At 40.8% G+C, this 20,604-nt stretch overlaps 1 pseudogene; it reads left to right on the top strand.

Moving 5' to 3' along the window:
• Positions 1-20,279, top strand: part of LOC135272293 (uncharacterized) — a 46,250-nt pseudogene extending 25,971 nt beyond the window's left edge.
• Positions 20,280-20,604: the final 325 nt, after the last annotated feature.

Raw genomic sequence — 20,604 nt, 5'->3', positions numbered from 1 at the left:
TTAGTGCCATGGGGGTGGGACAGGGCTGAAATTGGGAAATATTCTGTGAAAAGCTGAGATGGGAGAAGGGATTTATCTCCAGCTAGATGTGGAGGAGCATAAACACTGGTTTGCCTGGGACGGCACCGGTTTATGCCTCTTTTCCTCATGTGCCACCTGGCTGGTGCCCACTTTCTAAAACCTATCACACCTTGGATAGTAAAGTATGTGGCCATCCCATTTCTGGTTTATATAAGCCTGTTCGAATGTTCCAATTTGGAACTAGGCTGGAGACGTCAAAAGCCTTAATTACCAAGATTTCTCTTTATGCAATGAGGTCAGTAAAATCACCCAAAAGCCTGCGATCAAGGAGGGTGTTTGTTTTTAACTCTAGGACTATGTAAGTAGATAGCTACTTTGATATAAAAATTATAATTTCAGTATTACTAAATAAGGGTATATTATGTAGCCATCTCTCCTTTGTTTCATTGTTCACATCTAGTACTATGGTTTTATAACTTTGTAGTAGCAAAGAGAATCTCAAATCGTTTGCTACTATATGTTTCATTCCAACATTTTTAGAGTTCTTAGTTATTATGGTAAAATTAAAATACATGCTGCCTAGATAAAATCATCCTTTTCGATCATTGATGTGATCTTGCATTAAGATAGTTTCTAGCAAAATGGTCAAATTTGTATATTTTGTCCATAGATGAAGTTTAGTAGATTCTGAAGGCCAAAAGTAAGAGGACTGAAGCCATGTTGATTTCCAGTAAACACAAATTCCCTGCTGCAGACCACTATTCTGATCCCCTGAACCTCTCCCTGTCTTCTTAGGAGTTAGATTAGATTTTCAAGAACAGCAGCTGGGTCAACCAGGCATCCTAGAACCTGATGAACAAACTAGAGTCTAGAATAACTCCCTACCTTTTCATCCTTTCCTGTTACTAGAGTGCCTTAGTCCATTTGTGCTGCTGTAACAAAATACCTTAAACTGGGTAATTTGTAAAGATGAGAAATTTTATTCCTCATCATTTTGGAGGCTGGAAGTCCAAGATCAAGGTGCCAGCAGGTTCAGTGTCTGGTGAGGGTCCTGTCTCTCTGCTTTCTTGTCACTGTATCCTCCAGAGGGGACGAACTCTGAGTCCTCACATGGCAAAAGGGACAGAAAGGACAAAAAAGACCTAAACTAGTTCCTTCCAGCCCTTTTATAAGGCACTAATTCATCCATGAGGGTGCAGCCCTCATGACTTAATCACTTTCCAAAGGCCTCATCTCTTGGTATCACCACAAGGGGGATTAAGTTTCAACATGAATTTTGGAGGGAACACATCCAAACCATAGCATTCTACCCATGGTCTACCAAAATTCATTCCTAATACAAAATACGTTCATTCCATCCCATAGCCATAGAAGTCAACCTTAAGGTCTAAGTCCAAAGTCTCATCTATATATTGTTTAAATCAGATATGGGTGAGATTCTAGGCACAATTCATCCTGAGGCAAATTCCTCCTCCAGCTGTGAACTTGTGAAATCCAACAAGTTATGTGCTATCAAACTGCAAAGGTGGGGCAGGCATAGGGTAGACATTCCCATTTCAAAAGGGAGCAACAGAAAAGAAGACAGGAACCACAGGTCTCAAGTAATTCTAACACCCAACAAGGCAAACAACATTAAATCTTGAGGCTTTAGAATGATCTTTGACTCCATGTCCTGCCTTTCGGACACACTAGGGTGGGGTTGGATCACCAAGGCTCCAGGGACGCTGTGGGGTTGGATCACCAAGGCTCCAGGGACCCTGCCCCCTGGCCTCACTGGGCACAGCTCACATGGCAGTTCCGAGGTTAGAGTCTTGTGCCTGTGGCTCTTCCAGGCTAGAGTTACATGTCAGTGGCTCTACTGGTTTGTTGTCTCAGGGGGTGACCCCATTCCCATGGCTCCACTAGACATTCCTGTACTGTGGGGCTCTCTGAGATGGCCCTGACCCCATGGCTCCACTGGGCATTGCCCTAGTAGGGGACCTCTATAGCAGCCCCACCCCAAGGCAGTTCTCTCTCTGGGACCCAAGGCTATCTGAAGCGTCCTATGAAATCTAGGTGTAGATAGGCATGCCTCCATGGCTCTAGTACTCTTGCATGCCTGCAAGGTTAGCACCATGTGGACTCTGCCAAAGCTCACAGCCTGTACCTTCCAGAGGGGCCATCTGAGCCACATCTGGGCCTGCTTGAACTACAGCTGGGACAGCCAAGAAGCACTATGCCTGATGTGGGGAATAGAGATGAGGTGGTGCAAGGCAGTGAATACTAAGATCCTGAGGACACCCGAGGTTCTCTACTTCCCTTTTAATTATGAATTTCATCTTTAAATCATTTATCTCTTTACTAGAAGCAATCAAGAGACACTGTGCAGCCCCTTCAATATTTTGCTTAGATATTTCTCCCATGAGATATCTTAGTTCATTATTCTTAAATTCTGTCTTCCGCAAAGCCCCGGAGCATGAGCACAATTCAGCCAAGTTCTTTGCCACTTTGTAACAAGGATGGCCTTTCCTCCAATTTCCAATGAGATAGTTCTCATTTCCATCTAAGACCTTATCAGAATAGCCTTTACTGTTTATATTTCTACCAACATTCTAATCATAACCACTTAGATAATTTCTGAGACGACTAAGGCCCTTTCTATAGCTCTCCCTTTGTTTTGCTTTAATCTTAGTCCATTTCCTGCTTATTATAAAAAATGCCTGAAACTGGGTAATTTATAAAGAAAAGGAATTTATTTATTACAGTTATAGTCTGAAAAGTCCAAGATGGAGAGGTGGCATCTGGTGAGGGTCTTGTTGTTGCTGGGGATTTTCTGCAGCATCCCAGGCCAGTGCAGGGCTTCACATGGTGAGAGGGCTGAGTGTGTTATATTAGATCTCTCTTCCTCTTCTTGTAAAGCCACCAGTTCTACTCCCATGATAATCCATGAATCCATTAGCCTATTAGCCCATTCATCCATTCATCCATTCATCCATTAATAATCTATGAGTGCAGAGTCCTCATGACCCACTGACTTTGGGGCACTGCCCCAAAGTTTGCAGCACTGCCACATTGGGGGTTAAATTTCAACATGAGTTTTAGAGGGGACAAATATTCATACCATAGCAGAACCCCACCATAATTGCCCTTGATGCTCCATTCATAGCAATATGGGATTTTTCTAGCCTACTCCTCCAGACTCTTCTAGCCTCTGCCCATTACCCAGTTCCAAAACTGATTCCACATTTTTACATATTTGTTATAGAAAATACCCCCCTTCTTGGTACAGTTTCTGTCTTTGTCCATTTATGCTGCTATAACAAACAAAATATCAGACTGGATTATTAATAAACAATAGAAATGTATTTCTCATAGTTCTGGAGGCTGAGAAGTCCAAGATTGAAGCTCTGGCAAGATCAAGATACCTGCAGATTCAGTGTCTGGTGAGGGCCTGGTCTCTCTGCTTCTAATATCCCTCCCTTCCTCCCTCCCTCCCTCCCTCCCTCCCTTCCTCCCTTCCTTCCTTTCTTCTTCTTCTTTTTTTTTTTTTTTTTTTTGAGATGGAGTCACACTCTGTCACCCAGTCTGGAGTTCAGTGCCACGATCTCAGCTCACTGCAACCTGTGCCTCGTGGGTTCAAGCAATTCTCCTGCCTCAGCTTCCTAAGTAGCTGGAACTATAGGCATGCACCACCACGCTTGGATAATTCTTGTAATTTTTAGTAGAGACAGCGTTTCACCATATTGGTCAGGCTGGTCTTGAACTCCTAACCTCAGGAGTTTCACCTGCCTTGGGCTCCCAAAGTGCTGGAATTACAGGCGTGAACCACCACATCTGGCCTATTTCTTTATTTACTTAAGATGGTGCTTTATTGCTGTGTCCTTCAGAGGTGTGATGGTTAATACTGAGTGTCAACTTCATTGGATTGAAGGATGCAAAGTATAGATCCTGGGTGTGTCTGTGAGGATGTAGCCAAAGGAGATTAACATTTGAGTCAGTGGGCTGGGAGTCAGACCCACCCTTAATCTGGGTGGGCACCATCTAATCAGCTGCCAGAGCAGCTACAATATAAAGCAGGCAGAAATACATGAAGAGATGAAACTGGCCTAGCCCTCCAGCCTACATCTTTCTCTGGTGCTGGACCCATCCTGCCCTTGAACATTGGACTCCAAGTTCTTTCAGTTTTGGGACTCAGACTTGCTTTCCTTGCTCCTTAGCTTGCAGATGGCCTATTGTGGGACCTTGTGATTATGTGAGTTAGTACTTAAAACTCCCCTTTATACATATATATATATATATATTTCCAGGCTTGAGTCAGTTTACAGACCCTGAACCCCTTGAATGAAGGTGAAGCTGGGTCCCCATGAGGAAGGAACAACTCTATGTTCCTTCCACCATTATCCCACCCCTTAATATCCATTCCCATACTACCAGCAATTTATGCTGTTAATCTTTCTCCCATCCTTCCCCAAGGAGACCTCTGGCCTTTTACCAGGGTAACTGTGCATTGGGATAAGGGAAATGATCAGAAATTTTGGGGACCACTGGACACTGGCTCTGAGCTGATGTTGATTCCAGGGGACCCAAAACATCATTGTGGTCCTTCAGTTAAAGTAAGGGTTTATGAAGGTCAGGTAATTAATGGAGTTTTAGCTCATATCTGACTTACAGTGGGTCCAGTGGGTCCCCAGACTTATCCTGTGGTCATTTCCCCTGTGCCAGAATGCATAATTGGCATAGACAGCAGCTGGCATAACCCCCATGTTGGTTTTCTGACTGGTAGGGTGAGGGCTATTATGGTGGGAAAGGCCAAATGGAAGCCTTTAGAGCTGCCTCTACCTAGAAAAATAGTAAATCAAAAACAATACTGCATCCCTGTAGGGATTGTGATTAGTGCCACCATTAAGGACTTGAAAGACGGAGGAGTGGTGATTTCCACCAAATCTCTGTTTGACTCTCTTATTTGGTCTGTGCAGAAGACAGGTGGATCTTGGAGAATGACAGTGGATTATCATAACCTTTACCAAGTGGTGACTCCAATTGCAGCTGCTGTACCAGATGTGGTTTCATTGCTTGAACAAATGAAAACATATTTTGGTACCTGGTATGCAGCCATTGACTTGGCAAATGCCTTTTTCTCCATTCCTGTCCTTAAGGCCCACCAGAAGCAATTTGCCTTCTGCTGACAAGGCCAGAAATATATTTTACTGTCCTACCTCAGGGCTATATTAACTCTCTGGCTTTGTGTCATAATCTTATCCGGAGAGACCTTGATCACTTTTTGCTTCTGCAAGATATCACACTGGTCTGTTACATTGATGACATTATGCTGTTTGGATCCAGTAAGCAAGAAATAGCAAACACACTGGACTTATTGGTGAGATCTTTGTGTGCCAGAGGATGGGAAATAAATCCAACTAAAATTCAGGGAACTTCTACCTCAGTAAAATTTCTAGGGGCCCAGTGGTGTGGGGCCTGTCCAGATATTCCTTCTAAGGTAGAGGATAAATTGCCGCATTTGGTCCCTCCTACAACCTAGAAAGAGGCACAACACCTAGTGGGCCTATTTGGATTTTGGAGGCAGCACATTCCTCATTTTGGTGTGTTACTCCAGCCCATTTATTGAGTGACCCAAAAGGCTGCCCGTTTTGAGTGGGGTCCAGAACAGAAGAAGGCTCTGCAACAGGTCCAGGTTGTTGTGCAAACTGCTCTGCCACTTGGGCCATATGACCCAGAAGATCCAATGGTGCTTGAGGTGTTGGTGGCAGATAGGGATGCCTTTTGGAGCCTTTGGCAGGCCCCTATAAGAAGCCTCTAGGATTTTTGGAGCAAGCCCTTGCCATCTTCTACAGATAACTATTCTCTTTTTGAGAGACAGCTCTTGGCCTGTTACTGGGCTTTGGTGGAAACGGAATGTTTGACTATGGGTCATCAAGTTACCATGTAACCTGAACTGTCTACCATGAACTTTCTGACCCATCTAGCCATAAAGTGGGTTGTGCACAGCAGCATTCCATCGTCAAATGGAGATGGTATATACATGATCAGGCTTGAGCAGGTCCTGAAGGCACAAGTAAGTTAAATGAGGAAATGGCTCAAATACCTATGGTCTCCATTCCTGCCACCCTGCCTGCTCTTCCCCAGGCTGGACCAGTTGCCTCAGGGGGAGTTCCCTCTGATGAGTTGACAGAGGAAGAGAAGACTAGGGCCTGGTTCACAGATGGTTCTGCACAATATGCAGACACCACCCAAAAGTGGACAGCTGCAGCACTACAGCCCTTTTCTAGGACATCCATGAAGGACAGTAGTGAAGCCAAGTCTTGCCAGTGGGCAGAACTTCAAACAGTTCACCTGGTTGTGCACTTTGCATGGAAGGAGAAATGGCCAGATGTGCGATTATATACTGATTTATGGGCTGTAGCCAATGGTTTGGCTTGATGATCAGGGACTTGGAAGAAGCATGATTGGAAAATTGGTGACAAAGAAATTTGGGGAAGAGTTATGTGGACTGACCCTTCTGAGTGGTCAAAAACTGTGAAGATATGTGAGTGCTCACCAATGGGTGACCTCAGCAGAGGAAGATTTTAATAATCAAGTGGATAGGATGACCCATTCTGTGGATGCCATTCAGCCTCTTTCCCCAGCCACCCCTGTCATCGACCAATGGACCCATGAAAACAGTGGTCATGTTTGCAGGGATGGAAGTTACGCATGGGCTCAGCAACATGGACTTCCACTCACCAAGGCTGACCTGGCTATGGCCACTGCTGAGTGCCCAGTTTGCCAGCAGCAGTGACCAATGCTGAGCCCTCAATATGGCAGCATTCCTAGGGGTGATCAGCCAGTTACCTGGTGGCAGGTTGATTATATTGAACCTCTTCCATCATGGAAAGGAAGAGGTTTGTCCTCACTGGAACAGACAAACCCATTGCTCTGGTTATAGGTTTGCCTATTCTACATGCAATGCTTCTGCCAAGACTACCACCCACGGACTCACAGAATGCCTTATCCACTGTCATGGTCTTCCACACAGGATTGCCTCTGACCAAGGCACTCACTTTATGACTAAAGAAGTGTGGCAGTGGACACATACTTGTGGAATTCGCTGGTCTTCCCATATTCCCCATCATCCTGAAACAGTTGGATTGATAGAACAATGGAATGGCCTTTTGAAGTCACAATTACACCACCAACAAAATGACAATACTTTGCAGGGCTGAGGCAAAGGTCTTCAGAAGGCCATGTATGCTCTGAATCCGCATCCAATATATGGTACTGTTTCTCTCATAGCCAGTATTTATGGGTCCAGGAATCAAGGGGTGGAAGTGGAAGTGGCACTACTCACCATAGTAGGTCACCTAGTGACCTACTAGCAAAATTTTTGCTTCTTGTTCTTGCGACATTATGTTCTGCTGGCCTAGAGGTCTTAGTTCCAGAGGGAGGAATGCTGCCACAGGAGACACAACAACTGTTCCATTAAACTGGAAGTTAAGATTGTCACCTGGACACTTTGGGCTCCTCCTACCTTTAAGTCAACAGGCTAAGAAGGAAATTACAGTGTTGGCTGCAGTGATTGACCCAGACGATCAAGATGAAAATCAGTCTACTACACAACAGAGGTAAGGAAAAGTATGCATGGAATACAGGAGATCCATTAGGCTGTCCCTTAGTATTAACATGCCCTGTGATTAAAGTCAATAGGAAACTACAGCAACCCAATCCAGGCAGGACTACAAATGGCCTCAGGAATTAAGGTTTGGGTCAGGAATTAAGGTTTGGGTCACTGCAACAAGAGAAAAACCACGACCTGCTGAGGTGTTTGCTGAAGGCAAAGGGAATGCAGAATAGGTAGTAGAAAAAGTCATCATCAATACCAGCTATAATCATGTGATCAGCTGCAGAAACAAGGACTGTAATTGTTATAACTATTTCCTCCTCCTTTTGATAAAAACATCTTTGTGCATGTATATACTTGTACTGAGAAAATATCTTCATTTTATTTCCTTTATCATGTGACATAAGATTTATTGACTTCATATCAGCATTTAAGTATTGTTAACTTCATGTAACAGTATTTGGGTTGGCCATTGGTGGATTTCTGGTTGTATGAAGGATAGTTGTATTATGTTAGGTGTAATTATTATTGTCTTTATTGAAGATTATGCATGATCTCAGGAGTTGTGTATGGGTTCAAGTTGACAAGGGGTGGGCTCGTGGTGGTTAATATACTGAATGTCAACTTGCTTGGATTGAAAGATGCAAAGTATTGATCCTGGGTATATCTATGAGAGTGTTGCCAAAAGAGATTAACATTTGAGTGAGTGGGCTGGGAAAGGCAAACCCACCCTTAATCTGGCTGGCACCATCTAATCAGCTGCCAACTCAGGTAGAATATAAAGCAGGCAGAAAAACATGAAGAGATGAGAGCTGCCCTAGCCTCCCAGCCTATATCTTTCTCTGGTGCTGGACCCTTCCTGCCCTTGAACATCGGATTCTGAGTTCTTTAGTTTTGGGACTCGGACTGGCTTTCCTTGCTCCTCAGCTTACAGACAGCCTGTTGTGGGACCTTGTGATCGTGTGAGTTAATATTTAATAAACTCCCCTTTATATGTGTGTGTGTGTATATATATATATATCTCCTTTTAGTTCTGTCCCTCTAGAGAACCCTAATACAGGGAACAAATGCTGTGTCCTCATGTTGTAGAGTAAATGGAAAGACAAAAGGGCAAATGCTTTGTGAAGCCTCTCTTGTAAAAGCCTTCATCTCATTCACAAGATAAGAACCCTATTGACCTAATAATCTCCTGAAGGCTCCACTTCCTAACATTATTGCATGGGAGATTTATTTTCAACATATATTTGAAGGAACACAAAGATTTAAACCATAGCATGGAGGGTTCCATTGGCTGTCCTTATTGGAAACCTTTAGTTTGGAAACCTTTAGTTTTTTTTGTAGGAAATGCTGTTTTTCAGCTGCATTATTAGAAAATGCAGTTCTTTCCATTTTTGTTAATTTAAATTAGTTTTTTTGTGTATACATGACATTACAGTTCCTCTTTCAAATGTATCACTCTACTTTTATAATAAACTTGAAAGTCAATTTTGATAGAAAAATATATGGACTCCTGTCAAATTTATGCAGGCACATTATTCAAACAATTTTCAGTGATCTCATGAGCTTTATTAAATAATTTTTCTTATAATTTATAACATTTCAAAAATAAAATTTAATTGTTGCTTTGATGAACTTGTGGAACTTGGTAAAGTTGATAAAGTTGATAACTATTTCAAAGTTATAAATAATATTTGCAGTGAAACAGGATAATGTAACTTGTAATCAAAATGCTATCAAGATGAGCATATAAAATGATATAAGAGCAGGTTTTTTTTTTTTTTTTTTTTTTGATGGAGTCTTGCTCTGTCTCCCAGGCTGGAATGCAGTGGCGTGATTTCAGCTCACTGCAAACTCTGCTTCCCTGGTTCAAGCGATTTTCCTTCCTCAGCCTTCCAAGTAGCTGGGACTATAGGCACCCACCACCGTGCCTGGCTAATTTTTTGTAATTTTAGTAGAGATGGGGTTTCACCATGTTAGCCAGGATGATCTCCATCTCCTGATCTTGTGATCCGCATGCCTCGGCCTCCCAAAGCGCTAAGATTACAGGCGTGAGCCACCGTGCCCGGCCAGAGCAGTTGTTTTTTAAAAAGATGTGTATTCATGTAACTTGTTATCTTTTGGTTTCTATTATTAGAAAACATTAGAAACATGCAGAAGCTCAATTATTCCTCCAGGACATATGTGAATTAGATAATATATTTCAGTTCCTAGTGAAGAGATAAGAAAACTGAAGATCCTATTGGGCCCTCATTAAATGTTTCTTGCCAGTATTTCAAACACTTTGGGGAACAGTCTCAGGAGACAGTAGACTCTGCCTAGGGGGAAAAGAATGGGAAATTAGACCAGATGTCATATTTTCCATTGCAAATAAGACCAGAAAATCTGTTTTATTGGCTGAATGAAGCAAAATCATTCTACTGAACCCTTCTGACACTTTGCAAAACTGGAATCAAGTCAGTTCTTTCTCTTCAAAGACAAGGAAGATAATAAAGTAACAAATATGTGGGTAAACAGATGGCAGGTGTGAGGAAAAAGCCTTGTCTTTTGGCTGATCTGTTTATTAACAGGATGAGGTAAACAGGCAAAGAAAAGGTAAAACAGTGCTTGTTAAAGGCAATGGAAAGCAGGTTAGATGACATAGTCTTTGTGATAATATAGCATTGACTTTTCTCATAATAATAACAGCACTACAAAGCATCTTATGTGAGTCCCAACAAAGTACCAGGTGCTCTGCTAGGTGCTTTTCCATGCATTACTTGACTCCTCACAATTGTCCATTGTAATATAACCTGAGTTTTGCTGGTGCTTGCTCTTACCTACTAACATAGGAAATCAGCTCTTAGAAGCTCCCTCCTTCCCGCACAGTATTTCTGGGAGTCCTCAGAAGGGACTTCACGTGCATTCACAGACAGGTTTGGCCACTGACCATCTTTGCTGGGTACCACTGTGTCTGTCATGCACACATTGCTTCAGATTGTGGGCACAAGTACCACTTTCCCTTGGGCTTTGGTGGATGTCATCACTGTCCTGCACTGCCACTCCTAATAGGTAGCATCTGCTGGACATCACTATCAATTTTATTGGTTAACAGTGTTGATAGCTGGAAGTGCTGAGGATTTCACAGTTACATGGTGTTCTGTGGAGATGTGGGGAAGAATGCCTCTGCCACACACTGATAGTGGGCTGCTAATGGAGCACAGCATTTTAAAGTGAATATGATTCTCTCAGTTTTTGACTTCCTGTCTCTATCTCCTCTCTGCCACAGTAGGTTCCATTTGACAGATTAGAAAGTGAGTCTCAAAGGAGTTAAGTAACTTGAGTTAGGTAACTTTCTAGAATTACATGGCTAGTAAGTGGCAGAACTGAGGGCTGGACTTTGATTTGTTTAAAGTCTAAGCTTTTTTGATACACCCAATACACTGTGCTCCCTCTCCATTCTTGAGTTCTCTTGGGTGCTTGATGGTTCTGAGGATTCCTTCTTTAGAACTTGGAACTCTCCCCTTTGCCTCCAAGCCCCTCCAAATTATCTTCCAAATTGGTCCTTCTTTGTTTTCTTCCCCAGATCCTCTTCTTCTTACCTATTAACCTATTGTTCATCCCTCACCCTCTTTCTATCTTTCTTTACACTCCCCTTTAGACTATATAGTTTTGCCTGTTGCCTTTAAAGAGACTTTCCCAACAACATTCACTTAAACAAACATTTATACAGCTCTTATTGCAGACGTTATGTTAAGCAATGGATATAAAAATATATGAAGAAATTTATAGTGTACTATAGAAAATGTGCTAATCATTAATTATAGCACCTTATGATAGGTACTGTGAAAGGGGAGGCACAGGGAGTGATGGGGCAACAAAAGTTAGATTATAAAGGTAAAAAAACTACAGAGAAGGGGCAAATAAATTAGCCTGGGAACTAAAGGAAGTTAGATGAGCAGCCCTTGAACTGAACCTTGAAGAAAAAGTTGGTATTAGGTAGGTAAAGGATGGGGTAAAGGCACAATAGGCTAAACAAAGAAAGCAACACTTAGAAAATCAACGTCTTGAAGTTTTATTACCTGTTGCAGGAGCTGTAATTCAATAAATTAAGGGTGTGTGGGAGGAAGTAAAAGGGAATAGTATGAGGGTATTCACAGGCCAAAAATACTTCCAGAGGCTACACAGATAAAGCCAATGAGTGAAGCAGGCTGGGTAGATTACAACATGGAGAGTGCAGACTGTGACAAACCAGAGAGCACATGTGCTGTCCCCATGAATGACTGCTCCTCCCTCTAGCCTGAGTTGCCACTGTGAATACAGACCCAGATATGATCAGATTTTTTTTTGTTATTTTTCAAGGGAATCCTAGAACATAGTTTTTGCATGAATTTTCCCAATGATTAAAATACCATGTAGCCAAACAAAATACATCTGCCTGCAACATCTGGGCCAAATAATGATGACCCATGTAAATTAAGATAAAGAGATTGAACTTCCTCCTAAACACATTCAGCAGGACATCACTGGATGTTTTAAAGTGGGGATTTACATAATCAGACTTGAGTTTGTAAAGACTACAGTTCACTGATAGAAATATGAAGGATGGATCAGAGACAGGCAAGACTGAAGGGTGAGTGAGCTGCTAGACATCTATGGTAGGAAATCAAATGTAGCCATGAGAGCAAGGGCAGCAGTGGTGGAGAAAAGAGAGCATACACAAGGATGGCTTGGGGTCTGCAGGGCTTGGTGACTGATTATATAGGAAGAATAAAAAGAGAGAGAAGCAGCAGAATAATTTCCTTCCTATATGGGCCTACAGTTTTCTAGAAGCCCAGAAACCTTTCCCCTTCTGCAAAAAGTTCCACAGTTCAGAAAGAGAACAGCAAAATGTTCCAGAAAGTTGAGTCTAGGCTTGTGTAATGAAATAAAACCCAATGAGAGTGTTTACAAATGTGCTTTATGGACCCCACCCAGAGATTCCTGCACTATCTCTTCTGCGTGATATCTGGTTTTAATCATGGATTGGGTTATTATCCATTATACCATTCTTCTTTCAGAATGTCTCTCTTTCTTACAGCAACCCATTTAGTTTACATCTTCAGGCCCTGGTTATTACAATAGCTACCAGGTTAGTCATCCTGATTCTTGATCTCCGTTCTTCAACTTGTCCTCATGATGCTCCCTCTTTCCAACCACAACAAAATTAAACTCTTCTTCCTGGCTTTCAAGGCACTCCACAATTTGGCATCAACCTTCCTTTTGAACTTCTAACTGCAGCCGGATCTGCATCCTATACCCTTTGTGAACTGGTCTCCTCAAAGCTCATTTTTGCCTTCAAGACTTGGCTCTGTTTGGAAAGCCCTAACTTCTCCCCTTGCACACGGGAAATGGTCCTTCCCCCTTGACGTCCTCTATTTTGGTCTTGTTGCTCTTCTAAATTCCTAAAGCAGTTTGGACCTCTGCTAGATGGACCACAGAAAGAGTTCTTGAAGCCTTAAAATGCCTACCACATATAAGGAGTAGCCGGTCCTTTCCTGTGTATGCTGCAATGACTCCAGCAGGATGCTTCTAGTGAGCCCAACTCCGTGTCCTGATCATGGTGGAGTACACTGGATAGGCATTACATGTTCCAGAGGCAACTATATTTGGATTGAGTCATCTCTGAGATTACTTGTCACAAACCTGACCTCAAAGACATGTTTCATATGATGGTTAGTCCTCTTTTTTTGGAAGGATAAAATGTTAGATGAACAAAGTCATTTGTATTTGGGTTGCTATCATGAGAAAAAACAAATTCTTAATTCTCTGTGTAGCCACTACATTTACCAATGCAAGAGGAATACCAGATCTAGGTACACTGAATGACTGATGAAGAAACTCCCTCTGCTACCCCAGATTCCAGCATATTTTCGCTAATAATCTCTATCACTAAAGGAAGTCTGTGCACGTCTTATGCTAAATCGAGGAGTTTTTTTAAAAACTGTAGTATTGTTTCATGGGCTTTAGGCATCTTACCAAGAAGACCTCAGAGATATTTCAAGTGGAAAGCATATGGCTAACGCCAGGCAAAAATCAGTTGGCTACCTTTCAAGCGGCTCTACAGGTTAGATTATCTTGGGAAATTTACCACAGCCCATGATCTGGCTCTTAGTCCTGTGGGTTTTGAAACTGGATTTTATCAACACAATACAGATCTATTTGTCATTAGTGGTTCACATTAACCAACCTACAAAGACTGGTGGAAAAACACAGAACATCTGGTATTAGTAACTGTCCTAAGGACTGGAATATTTTCTAGGAACGTGAAATCTGAGTAAGGATTAGAGTAAGGAGAGTTCCATGTGTCATAACGTTCATGAGAGGAAAATGGGTGAAGGTAATGTTATTGCCAAAAACTGCACATGACCTTGCAGCTGACATTATTGCTGGGGCAGCTGACAGTGAACTAGCATCACTGGTGGGTGTTTATTCCAGATCTGATAGTCTTTCTTCAGCTCAATGTTCGGCAATGAATGGTCTATAATGGAGATATATCCATCCCAGGAACCAGGTACTTCTCTCTGTGGCTGAGGGTACTATTTCTATTAGATGATGACAATTGATAAATCATATCTAAGAAATTGAATGGTTGATGGGATATGATGAATGAGGTGAAAGTAAGAATCATGACCCTCCTCTCCCCCACAGTTACTTTATGACTTGAGTAACTGGATGTGTAATGGAGCCATATGATTGTTTTCTAGAGGGAACAATAGTTATCAGTTTTGGACATATGCAGTTATTTAGGGATGCCTTTGAGACATCCAAATTGAAATGTCCTATAGGCAGTTCTATATTCAGGTATGTTTGCTCAGAAGCTTGATCTGCACCAGAGAGATAAATTTGGGATTTGTCAGTGTATAGATGATTAAAGCCATGAGAATTGATAATATTTCCTAAGGAGAAAGTATGAAGAACAGAGAGTAGAGGGCCTAGGACAAAATTCTGAGGAATATCAACATTTACTTGTTGGTTAGAGAATTAGAGACTGACATGAGACTTAGCATAGCCAAAAACGTAGAAAGAGAATGAGGAGTGTATGCTAACATGGAAACCAAGACCAGAGACTATTTAAAGAAAAGTGTGTAGGCGCTTCCTGAATGGTGAAGTAAATTCCAAGGATAAAATGGCTGTGGCTCTGCATAGAGTTAAGTGTCTCAAATTTAGCAAGGTTCTACCTGAGCAGACATGGTCACTGGCAGCAGCGTAACCTGTTAGGGAACTTAAGGAGCCTTGGAAAAATCCTCTGCATCTATGCAGTGTCTGCCCTGCCATGGCAGGGGGCACTATGTTTGGTCTGAATTTATGTATAATTTGCTATATAAATAAGAGAGTGAATAACTTCATTGGATTAACAACTATAAAACTAAAAAATAATCTTAGTATTCAGCAATATCTGGATCAAATGTCTTTGGTGAACTTCAGCATAGCAATGGGCGTGGAATAAGAGTGGGCTGAGAAACCAAAGACTTGCTCCTGAAAGAAGGGTGTGTGCATTTGTGTGTGTGTGTGTGTGTGTGTGTGTGTATAAGGCAAATATACGCTACTAAACATTAGGGGAAGAACTGGATCAGAGTATTGCAAAATGCCCTTTGAAAAGTTATTTTATATTGTCTTAAAAATTTTACTTTGGTATGCTAGTTTGGTCTTTCTTTTCAAGAGCCATTAGTGATGGCTTTAAAAAATTAAGTCTGAAAATGCTGGAGTGTTTCTGGGAATATTTGATGCCCACAGAGTATAGCTTGAAACCTTGATGCCAGAGGAATGTTGCCATCATTGATTAAAAGTGAGTAACTGCATATGACCTGTCCACATTAAACTAAGGTCAAAGTTCAAAACTCAGAAATATTAAACACACATTTAAGATGACATCTGACAACCTCAGTCTGCAGGATGGAACTCTAATAATTCCAGGACCATGTGCTTCACTCAGCCACACACTCAACTCCCACTGCCATTGAGAGACATCATTCTTGGCTTAAACCAGCAAACAGGGATATAAAGGCATGCCATTCCTTTGTACTCCCTTTGGGAACAAATTAACTTTGAAGAATTCCCAGAGATGTCTGATTCATGAAGGACCAGGTAAAAAGGAAAATCTAGATCCTTCCATGAACAGTAGGGTAGTAGATATTTTCTCCTCTTGCGGTGAAGAGGATTGGAGAGGGGGGGTGGTAGGGGGTGATTCTCCTTAAACAGTCATCCCCACACCCACATGCTCAAAGCAATTTAAAATGGGGCCCTCCAGGCTTCATATTCTCTTTCATCTGAAGTCATAATTAAGAATGGCTGTTTTTAATTCACTTTCCAAAGAACAAGGGTGCAGTATACCAGGATGTGGCAGCTACTGCAGTGCTATAACCCTAGAATTGCCGTAGCTACTCATCTATTTTCCTCTTGTACAATTTTCATTCATCTCTGGCAAGCAGGCAAATACTAATCTATACTGAGACCTGTAAGTATTCCAAAGGAATCAATCTGCTTCCATGCCTTGCCTCTCTAAAATATCCCTAAATGGGACCATATTACTGGTAAGATGTCATCATGATTTTGTAGAGGACCAGAAGCTTTGCCATCACACAGATCTGGTTTCAAGTCCTAGCCCTGCCACTTGCCCTCTGTATGAGCACTTTGCTTTGCCTCAATTCCTGTTTCATTTGAATAACAGGCACAAATAGGGTTAATGTGAGAATTAAGTGAGATAATTCACGTAGAATCCCAACACGGTATCTTACTTAGAGTACGAGCCCTAAATAAATGGTAACTGTTAGATATATTAAAAGGGCTTGAAATTATTATAAATTTAGCACAATTGGAAATAATATTTCAAGTGAAAGGCTATTGGATGCATAGGTTTCTTCAATGAGCCTCATATATAATAGAAATCCTTTTCTAAAATTTAGAGAAACTTTAAAGAGACTTTGATTATGATTTCTAAAAAGGCAAGGATTGAGAGGCTCTTTAATGAGACAGCCCTTTATCATGACAAAACCAGCCTAGGAAAGCTTCATCCAAGAATTATCACAGCATCAATTTTTAGGAACCCAGGTTGAAACACCATGCCTACCCTGTCTCAACCCCACTTTGCATACATGATAATTATAAAATGAAATAAAATAACAAATATAATTATGCTATGATAAAAACATTTCAAAACACAGTACAGAAATAAGTAAGATTTGGGCCGGGCATGGTGGCTCATGCCTGTAATCCCACCTACCCAGGAGACTGAGGCAGGTGAATTGCTTGAACCTGGGAGGCAGAAGTTGCAGTGAGCACCATGGCACTGCACTCCAGCCTGGGCAACACAGTGAGACTGTCTCAAGAAAAAAAAAAAAGAAGTAAGATTTGAAATTTTATATGATAATGTATATCATTCAGCAGGCCAAAATTTTTCAAATACAACTTTCATTTTTAGAAAAAAGGAAAGGGAGAAAAATAGTTATAAAATAAATAAAATGAAATACATTTAGTTAACTCTACTGGATATTTTAATTTCTTACAAAATTAATTGACCTATATCTAACTCTGCTTAATACTGTTGTTATTGACTAGAAATGTATAATTTTCTTACTTTCCATTTTTATTCATTCATTCACTTAATATTTTTAAAAACCTACACTAAAACTTGGTTTTTGTAGTGAACTATACAGCCTGTTTAGTAGTAAAACATCTCTTTGACAATTGAATATTTCCATACACTGATTAAAAATGTCTATGCTTAAATCACATTTTTGGTATTTGTAATTTATTGTGACCTTTCAAAAGACAGACATTAGAGAATGAAGGTTAAAATATTTGTATCTATGACACAAAATAGTGTGAGACCAGACTGTAAAGAATTTAACTTCAAGTAGTTGCTCTTACAGTGTACAAAACATGCCTGTCTCATTTTACTTGGCTAAGGGCGATAAAGAGAATAAGTAACAGTATTGTCCAGAGGCCAAAAAAGCCTAGAGGCAAAAAATTACAGATGGCTTCATAACACAACTCAAGTTACTGGAATCTAGTAAAGGATGAATTTAGAAATACAGTAAATGTTTGTTTATCTTGGAATTCAAACAACCAGCATATGCAGATAATGAGAAAGTTCTTCCTTCCTATTCTGCACTCCAGTTTTAGGAAAGGAGACAAGTAGGAAATATGCTGTTGCCAGAATTTTGGTTTAAAAACCAAAACCAGGGTGTGCCATAGGGTCAGGACAGGTTTGGTATAATTTTTCACACCTTCCATATAGCTATACAGTGAAAATTGTTCAGGGTTACATAAAACAGGTTTAACCAGGCCAACATTTCCTGTGCATTTAGTCCAGTTAGTCATGCACGCAATAAGTATGTGTGTCCCCACCACCACCCATATATCAGATATACAACAGGCCCATGGTACAATTCTGTGCAAACTATTCAGAGAATATGCATGAATGAGAACTTTCATGTAAGGAAATAGTGAAAAATTAGGTTGGGAAAGTAGTTTGGAGCCTGACTCCAAAAAACTTTGAAGATCAGGCTAAAGGATCATGGAAGAATTTTTGTGACAAAGAATGATATAACCAAAGGAAGGCTTTGTTGCACTCATTTAGAAATGGGTTGCAGGCTAATGTTCTCCCTCTTTCCTTTCATGGGCCCACAACTGAAGTAGGCAGAGGGTGGGGAGTGAGCTGTTAGTGGCTATAACAGGACCCTTTATCTGAGAGGGTCAGTGGGATTTGCTGGGGCAAAAAGAGTAAGCGCCCAGCCATAAAGAAACTTTTGAAAGACAATGAATATCTTTCTAATAATGAAGCTATAAGTATGTGATTTAAAAAGGTGTATGATAATGGGAATTAGAGAGCTTATTCCTAATCAAGACCATAGCAAGATAGTCTAAAAAATTTAAAAGGCAATTGTAATAAATAGCATATACCATGTGGGAAAAATATAAAATGGAGAGATATTAATTAAAATATATTAGCAGAAGTGAGAATAATTTTTAAAAAATCAGGGAAAGACAATTAAAGCTTATTTGTTGCAATGAAAATATTTCAGTTCCATACACTTACTTGAAATAGTTCTTTCCACTTTAAGGCAATTAATGCCAGAATCATCACTATTAAATTGCATTCATTTTTTGAGAGGAGTAGGCCATCTAGTGGTAAAGAGACCTATCACAATGGGCAGTATAAATACCTTGTGGATTACATAGGATGTTAAATGAGGGTGGGAGTTATTATAGATAAATTACTTATCTTTTTACAACAAAGAACTGTCACATAGTGATATCAGGTTAGCCTCAGACAGTATTTTCTAAAAGTGTATTTTTTTTTAATGCAGAGAAAATTCACCACAAATACTGAAAAACAATACAAAGGGAATAACTAACTCAGTAATAAAAAAGTTAAAATAATTACTTTTATAATCAAAACTATGATTCATATAGTTGAATTTCTTTGATCAAACTAAATATTGGAGCATCAATGTTGCTTCCTAATGGCTAAGATTTAGACTTGACAGATTTTTAAATTTGAATTATTTACTCATATCAACTGAAAGTTATAATTCCAAATAATTAAGGTTTATTTGTTGGCTAATTTAGTAAATAGGTTTTATGTACTGGGGACTCTGTGTTGGGGGATAGAAAGGTAACAGTTAATCTGGCAGTTTGAACTTACTGGAGAATAAACTGAATTAGTTTTATTTTTCTTCAGTTACTGCTCTCTCAACAGAATCCTAGGCAGATACATAACTTGCCTTCAGTTATTAAACAGTGTCTAGCCATTTATAAGCTCTATTCTCATCTTTCCTCCTTCCCCAGCCCCTGCTTGATTATAATTCAACGGCAGGGAGACAGGAGCTATTTGTTCACTCTTCTTCTTCTTCTTCTTTTTTTTAATTGTACTTTAGGTTCTGGGGTACATGTGCAGATCATGCAGGATTGTTGCATAGGTACATACATGGCAATGTGGTTTGCTACCTACATCCCCCCATCACCTATATCTGGCATTTCTCCCCATGTTATCCCTCCCCAACCTCCCCACCCTTGCTGTCCCTCCCCTATTCCCCCCCAACAGACCCCAGTGTGTGATGCTCCTTCCCTGTATCCATGTGTTCTCATTGTTCAACACCCACCTATGGGTGAGAACATGTGGTATTTGATTTTCTGTTCTTGTGTCAGTTTGCTGAGAATGATGTTTCCAGATTCATCCATATCCCTACAAAGGACACAAACTCATCATTTTTAATGGTTGCATAGTATTCCATGGTGTATATGTGCCACATTTTCCTTGTCCAGTCTATCATCGATGGGCATTTGGGTTGGTTCCAGGTCTTTGCTATTGTAAAATCTGTTCTGTAATGTGTTCACTCTTCTTATCTCCTTCTTCCTTTCCAAGCTCTCTTGGGTTTGAGGGCATGAAGGAGAGACTAAAAAGAAAAGGCACCAGTCTTTTTAACTAGTTGAGCTCATTACAAAAATTGCTATGCATCACTGCTTCTCTGGCAAGTGTTGATTAGACATTTGTACCCTCTCTGTGGCAGGTTTCCTACTGCTGGTTCTGGTGGGAGCACTTGTGAGGTTCTTCAGGGGAACCATTTCCTTGACACCTTTAGGGGTGGTGTACCCCATTGTCTCTTGCTACTGGAGAAACTTCAACCAGCAGAATGCCTACTAGCTGGGGCATGAGAAACATGGCTAAAGTCCTGCTACTCTCCTGGTATTTGACTCAAGGAAACATTCATTCTTGCAATGGTTATTTCCAACAACTGCTTCTCTCTGCCTCTCTCCAATTTCCTTTTCCTTGAAATGTAGTTGCGGGACAGGTCAATAACAGTACTGCCTAGGAAGTTGTTCACCTGGAGAATGAAATTTTAGTCTCCCAGTATTGTCAGCACTCAAATCTCTGTAAGTTATTTTCTTGGTGCTCGGTTTATGGCTTAGGGGTGGGGTATGTCTAAAGAGAGTTTCTAGGCCGCGGCGCAGGAAGGCGGAGCCTAGAT

This window comes from Aotus nancymaae, unplaced genomic scaffold (genome assembly GCF_030222135.1).
Source record: "Aotus nancymaae isolate 86718 unplaced genomic scaffold, 86718_ANA_hifiasm-v0.15.2.pri h1tg000007l, whole genome shotgun sequence".
In the NCBI taxonomy this organism is placed as follows: domain Eukaryota; kingdom Metazoa; phylum Chordata; class Mammalia; order Primates; family Aotidae; genus Aotus; species Aotus nancymaae.
The sequence above is the reverse complement of the archived record's forward strand: the minus strand, read 5'-3'. Positions and strand labels throughout refer to the sequence as shown.